General features: G+C 50.3%; 1 protein-coding gene across 1 annotated transcript in view; it reads left to right on the top strand.

Moving 5' to 3' along the window:
* Positions 1–4,657: 4,657 nt before the first annotated feature.
* VANGL1 (VANGL planar cell polarity protein 1) overlaps positions 4,658–6,738 on the top strand; it is a 57,697-nt gene continuing 55,616 nt past the window's right edge. The window contains exon 1 of the mRNA XM_047784928.1: positions 4,658–4,778. The gene's annotated coding sequence lies outside the window, so the exon portion shown is untranslated. The remainder of the gene's footprint in view (positions 4,779–6,738) is intronic.

Genomic DNA, 6,738 nt, shown 5'->3' with positions numbered 1-6,738 from the left:
TTCCTGGACTCACTCGGTCACACTTCTGTGCCTGTTCCAGAATGCTGCCTCCCTCTTGATCTGTCAAATACTCATCCTTCCAGTTCTGCTCTCAGGGTCATGGCCGGGTGAAGCCACCGCTTCTGCAGGCTGCACTGGCCCTTTGCTCTGTGCTGCTCGGCTCTCAGTCCCAGACTCCCCCCTTCCTCTGCCAGGTGTTGCAGCAGCAGCCGCCTCTGCACAGCCCAGCTCCTCCAGGACTAAGAGGCTCACACCTCACCCCCGCCCCCGTCTCCCGCCCTGCTTTGTTCTCTCCTGAGCGCTCCTTAAACCGTCTAACACCCTGCAAATGCCACTCGTTTGTCCATCTCCCCTCACTAGAAGATACATTTCCCGAGAGCAGAAGTTTTTGTCTGTCTCGAAGTATCCCCAGAGCCTAGAATAGTGGCTGGCACAGAGCAAGTGCTCAATAAACGCTGTTGCTTATATTGTTGCATCTCAGATCAGTGTGACGTTATCTATGTTTATATTCCTGGTGGCGCACACATTGCCTGGCTCTAGTAGGTGCTAAGTCTGTTTTTGAATGAATGGATGGACGGATGAATACTTTATCATGTTGCTCGCCTGTTTCAAACAGGTCAAACACTAGTGTTGGATTCAAAATTCTCTGTCTTTTGATCCCAGCTGCTCGCTTTTGAATCCTCTCTGTCTTGGCCTGCGTCTCTCTCTTGAGTTTCACTGCTCTGCCCACTCCCCTGACTACACCTCAGACAAAGCTCCTGCTACACCCCTGCCGGGACTCCAAACACAGCGATTATTTACCCATTTATTCAACTCATAGTTATTAAGTGCTTGAGACAAGCCAGTCGCTGTCCTAGCCACTGTCCTTGACCTATGCCCATTCCTCTTTCTTTCCTCTTTCCCTTCTTTTCTTGTCCTCAAAGACAAGTTGACCACCAGGCCTGCACGACTCTCCCTGTGGGCACTAAAAACGCACTTTTAGCACCTTGTCACTGGGCCTTACTAACCTATTCACAGATGTTACACATATACAGATTTTACAGAAAATGGACTTTTAAATAATTGATATCTTTTTTTTTTGGGCCATGAGCATCGCTTGTGGAAGTTCCTGGGCCAGGGATCAAACCGGAGCCACAGAAGTGGCAATGCTGAGTCCTTAACTACTAGGCTACCAGAGAACTCCAATAATCAACACTTTTTAACATTTCAAACATTTTGGATGGAAATCTATTTTTTTTTTTTCAATATCGTCTCTGTCTTCGTAAATAGAGTACTGTCTACGGAATATCCATTTGACCTCTGTAGCTCAGGGTCATGAGTACTCAGCGATGAGGTAGTGTACCAGGAGGAGTAACTGGAAAAAGGAAAGGGCATAAGTTTTGGAATTAACCTATCATCTTCTCACGGACCCCCTTTTGCAGTCCCTGGGGTCTCTGGAGGTCATCTGTTGCTGGCTTTTAATGAGATTCTAATCTACAGTGGGCATAGGAATCAGGTGATGAAATTTATTAAAATGTTTGTAAACTATGTGTAAATAGTATCTAAGGGCATGAGAGTTTCTCTTACTCATAAAGTTTATCTCTTTTATTTATTTTTCTAATTTTTTTTTTATTTTTTGTCTTGCTATCTTTTTAGGGCCACACCCGGAGCATATGGAGGTTCCCAGGCTAGGGGTTCAAATCAGAGCCGTAGCCACTGGCCTACGCCACAGCCACAGCAACACAGGATCTGAGCCACGTCTGCGAACTAGTCCACAGCTCACGGCAATGCCAGATCCTTAACCCACTGAGCCAGGCCAGGGATCGAACCCGCATCCTCATGGATGCTAGTCAGGTTTGTTAACCACTGAGCCACCTCGGGAACTCCCAAAGTTTATCACTTTTAAAGCATGAATGTATGCAAACTACTTTGGTGATCAGAGGGCTTTCTCACTTAACTCCTGTTTCTCAGGATTGTTGAGAGTCCTTGAGAATGGATAAATGACTTCTTAAAAAAATGTGCAGATAGTGCCTTTAGCATTTTATACATTCTCTTTTGTTGTTAACTATCTTTATGTGCAACATACCCTAATTTTTCAGTTAGATTGTTCCCTGAATAGATTATTAATTACCCAAAGGCAAGTGGTGTTTTATGGTAATTCATTCGTTTGCTAAGAATTTTTCAAAGCAACTACTCTGTGAAAGGACCTGTGATACAAGAGATAAATACATGCATAGTGTGTGATAGAAAAGAGACAAAGACATAGCATTTTTTTTTAAATCTTTTGTCTTTTTAGGGCCCCACCCACATCATATGTAGGTTCCCAGGCAAGGGGTCAAATTGGAGCTGTAACTGCTGGCCTGCACCATAGCCATAGCAACCTGGGATCCAAGCCGTTTTTTCGACTTACACCATAGCTCATAGCAACGCCAGATCTTTAACCCACTGAGCAAGGCCAGGGATCGAACCCGCATCCTCACAGATGCTAGTTGGGTTCATTAACCACTGAGCGACCACAGGAACTCCAGACACAGCATTTACATATTACTGAAGAGTGAGATATGATAACCGATACAAGGTAGAAGGTAAACATAAAAATCCATAGAACACAAATAAAGGGAGAATAAAACAAAAATCCATAGACTACAAATAAAGAGAATTTTTTTCTGGTTGGGAGAACCAGAGAAGTATTTGCATAAGAGATCTTGGTTGACAGGAAGACCTTTGGCGGGTAGTATTTCAGGGTTTGGGAAAGCTGTGAGAATGGGCAGGAAGGGAGAAACACATGCATGAATTTTTGAGACTACGGTCATGCTGCCATCATGAGAACACCCAGTCACTACATTGTCCCCCATTTCCAACTGAGTTTGGAACAAATGGATAAGACCAAGGAGTGACAGAGGGAGTCTCCAATATTATCCCATTACTTAAGGCTTAAGCTGGAGAACTCGGGTTTAGGCAAGAGCTGAACAAGTCTGCCAACCGAACCCTAGGATAAAGCTCACCCACTTTGTGACATACAGTGGAAGCCAGATTATACACAACATCATTCAGTTCCTGAGACATCTTCCGACTCATCTTTTAAACTCAAATACTTGAGATTGTCGGATAAAAACAAACGATAGCTGTCATTTAAAAGTGAAATGTATTATCTTAAAAAAGGGTTTATTTTGCGCTACCCCTCTTTCCCACCAAAGCCCTCCATGCCAAGGTAGCCGGACATAATAAACGAAAGTGAATTAAAATGACTTTTCGTGAAAATCCACCCAGGGACGGTAGAACACACGGGGGCTCTTCAGGGTATCATAACCAGAACTGGAAATCCCTGACCAGTTGGAACTTTGAAGACATTTTAAAGATGAACAAGATGTTTTTCTAAAGCTCTACGTTTCGGCACCTGAGCACCGATTTGGGCAGACAGACGACTGGCTTTATCCTTAGGAAGCCGGTTGCTCTCAGGAACCAGGTAAGAGGCTGGTGAGGGGGAAGGGCAGATGCCTTACGTGGCCAGGAGTTAGTAGTGAGTCTGATGGCAGGATGGGGCTCTGCGATGTCACCTTCATTGAACACATGATGTCCTCAAGAAGAAGACTACATATGGAAGAGAGAATGGGGACTCGGAGGATGGTGAGGGTTGTGGGGGCCAAAGTTCCATAGCTTCAGCTGGTTCAGCATGGGTGTATTTCCCCCCCCCCCCCCAAATGCTCACAGCCCTTTATCATACCCCACCTCTACTGCAGAGCTCTGCCCATGCAAGGCTGCTTTGGGTCCCAGCCAGATTCCAGACTCTCCACACAGATCCCTAACCCAATCCACCCACACAAGTCCACTAAGTAAGTAGAGTGCAAATACTCATCTAAATAGTTGGCAATTGTTTGGTGTCTGCTGGGCACCAGCCACTTTCCATAATCCTCACTACAATGCTGCAAGGCTGGTTTTATCATCCTCTCCGCTTCTCAGACAGGGAAGCAGAGACTCGGAAGCAGAGACTCAGAAGCAGACCCAGTTGAATCAGGATTGAAACCTGGGGCTGTCTGCCTTCAGAGGTGTGCTCTTCTAGTAATTTCTAGGAGACCCAGGTGGGGGCCTGTGACTTCTCAATTCAAGGGAGGAGGAGGGAGAGGCTTGGATGCGGGGGACCTATAGGGGGTCTGGGGTGTGTATAGTTATTTATGGGGTCATATCCTGGGCTGCACGTGAGTTTAAGCCGGTTGAGGTGTGGGTATGTCTGGATATTTGTGGGCCAGTCTTTGGAATATGTGTATTTGAGTGTGTATATGTGTATGTGTGTGTTGGGGGGTGTGGTTAGACCCTGGGCTGTACAAATATGTGCGTTTGGGTTCCAGTGAGGGCAAATGGGCTTGAATTTTGTGCATGATTCTGTGTGTGTGTGCATGCGTGTGTGAACTCGAGGGTACAAGTATGTTGGAGTGCTGGGTTGGGGGAGTGGATCGCTGTGTTTGTGATGTGTGAGTGACTGCGTGTGTGCGTGTGTGTGTGTTTAGGGGCGCAGTGCGTCTTGGGGGTGGGGAGTCGCCGGCCAGGCCCCGCCCTCGGCTGCAGGTGGGCTGGGCCCGCGGCGGGGCCGGCCGCGCTCGCTGCTCTTGGCTCGCGGCCACGCCGGGCTCGCAGGGCTGGGCTGGGGCTGCGGGGCGGCGCCGGGACAGGAAGCGGAAAGCAGCAGTGCAGCGGCGGCGGCGGCGGGGCTCTGCCTCTACAGGAGCCCAGCGCAGGCCGCAGAGCCGGGGCCGCTGCGAGCCGAGACCGCGGGCCGCGGAGCCTGCACGGCCGGTGCGGAGGTGAGTCCCGCCGGGGGCCGGGCGCTACTGGGCGGCGAGGGCAGGGTGCGGACCTCCGGCGGGGAGACGCCCTCATCCGGATCCCGGATCCCGGACCCCGCGAGCTCCTGCGCCCTCCTCCCGCAGCCCCACCCCGGACTCAGACCCTAGTTCACCGCCCTCCTCCCGCCTCTGGCCGGGAGCCGCCTCCCCTCCCAGGAACCGCACCCGGAGCCGTGCTTCCCGGGACGCCACTCCTCTCTCCTCCCCGCGAGGTGTGCCCCTCCTGTCCCGGCTCCGCGCTCCCCGCACACCCCACTTCCTCAGTCCCGGCATTCCCTCCCCACGCCTCGGACGCCCCCTTCTCCGCTGGCTGCACTTCGGGTGCGCGTCCCGCCGGGCAGGGAGTGGTCGAGGGTTTCTGGAGGCACCGGGGCGGCGGGGTCGGCCGTGCAGGGTGGGGGCCGGGCGGCTCTGCGTTCCCCGGGAGCCGGGCACGCTCCGTGGTTCCCACTTTGCCGCGGGGCTGTAGACCCAGGAACCGCCCGGCCCCGGGCCAGAAACCGGCACAGTGCTGGCCTCTGTTCCCACCTCGCTTAGAGAATCGAGCCGGCCCTGGAGGCCGGGGGGAGGCGAGTCCGGTTGCACTTCGGAGAGCGCAACAGGCAGGTAGTTTACTTTCAAAAAACGCCGGGGTGGAGCAGAAGGCGCCCGGCAAGTCTCTGCCCGAGAAGTCCCGGTTGGAGGCAATCTCACCGCACCGGGGCAGCCTTCGCCGGGAGCAGGATCTCATTTCCTCCTGCAGTCTTTGAACCGCCCCAAGCTAGCGCACCCAGAGAAGTGTGAAGCTTTATTAAAATTTAAACGCGTTGGTGGTGGAGGCAGGAGCGGGGCGGAGCCGCGGCCTGGCTGCCGGGAGATGAGCTGGTGAGAGTTGGAGCCGAGAAATCTGTGGCTCGATTTTCACATCTTCAACCCAGGTATAATGCCCACCCCTCGAAGGGGTTGGGAGCTCCTTTAGCTGCTTCTTAAGAGATGTTAGAGCTCTTTATTATGATGATTGTGTGGCTGGCACATGCATTTTGTTAAACCCCTTTTGGGGGGCTGTGGTTGGAAACGCAGGTATTTTTAGACGCTTATTCCAAAAGCTAGCAAGCTGAAAGAATCTGGCATTTTCACTGATGTGTTTTTAAGTTTTACAGGGTTGCTGGAAAAATACTATAACTTTTGTGTCACCAATCAACAATGCTAATTAGCATTCTCCTTGCAAGTGGGTGGGTTGTTTGATTACACAGCTCTTAGGCTCTTTAAGTGAGATGGCAGAAACTGTCTGAATCCAGGGCGATGTAATTAGTCATTTTATGTAACCACTAATTAGAGTTTTTAGAGTTGAATTAAATCAATGTGATATAGTTGGGGCTTTGATTTGTGGGAGGAAGCTGTTTATTCTACAGTTCAAAGAAATAACACTCTTCACCTATCTAGGAGCATATAGCATTCCCAGGCTTTGGTGTCTCCCCATACAATTTGTGAGACAGCTCCTGTGAAAGTTTCACTGTTACTGTGTTGGCGGTGTGACTTGGTTGCAACTTAATTTGTAAGTAAAAGGGGAGAATTTTGAGAAGGGTGTCTTTGCAAGGACTGCTTGCCAGGCAGTACATTTTTATTGTCCTGAGTATTTGAGCAAAAGAATGAAACCATGAAGGAGAGTTTCTGGACCAAGCAGTAATGCCATGGCAGCCTGGTCCCCTGGAGAATAAACATGTGTTGAGTGAGGAGGGCATCCTCCCCTCCATCCCCCAACACACCCAAACACAGGCCCCGTTTGTTACCCCACACCTCAGCAGAATTTGGGTGGCATGGGCGCTTCTCAGTTGTATTTTAATAGGCAGTTTCCCCTTTTGGGCTGTGAGCTCCTTAGGAACCAGAACTATTTCAGATTCCTTTCTTTTCTCCTGGACTCCCCACAATGTTTGGGACA

The sequence above is a fragment of the Phacochoerus africanus genome, chromosome 6, assembly GCF_016906955.1.
Source record: "Phacochoerus africanus isolate WHEZ1 chromosome 6, ROS_Pafr_v1, whole genome shotgun sequence".
NCBI classification, from domain to species: domain Eukaryota; kingdom Metazoa; phylum Chordata; class Mammalia; order Artiodactyla; family Suidae; genus Phacochoerus; species Phacochoerus africanus.
This window is presented reverse-complemented; position numbering and strand designations above follow the sequence as displayed.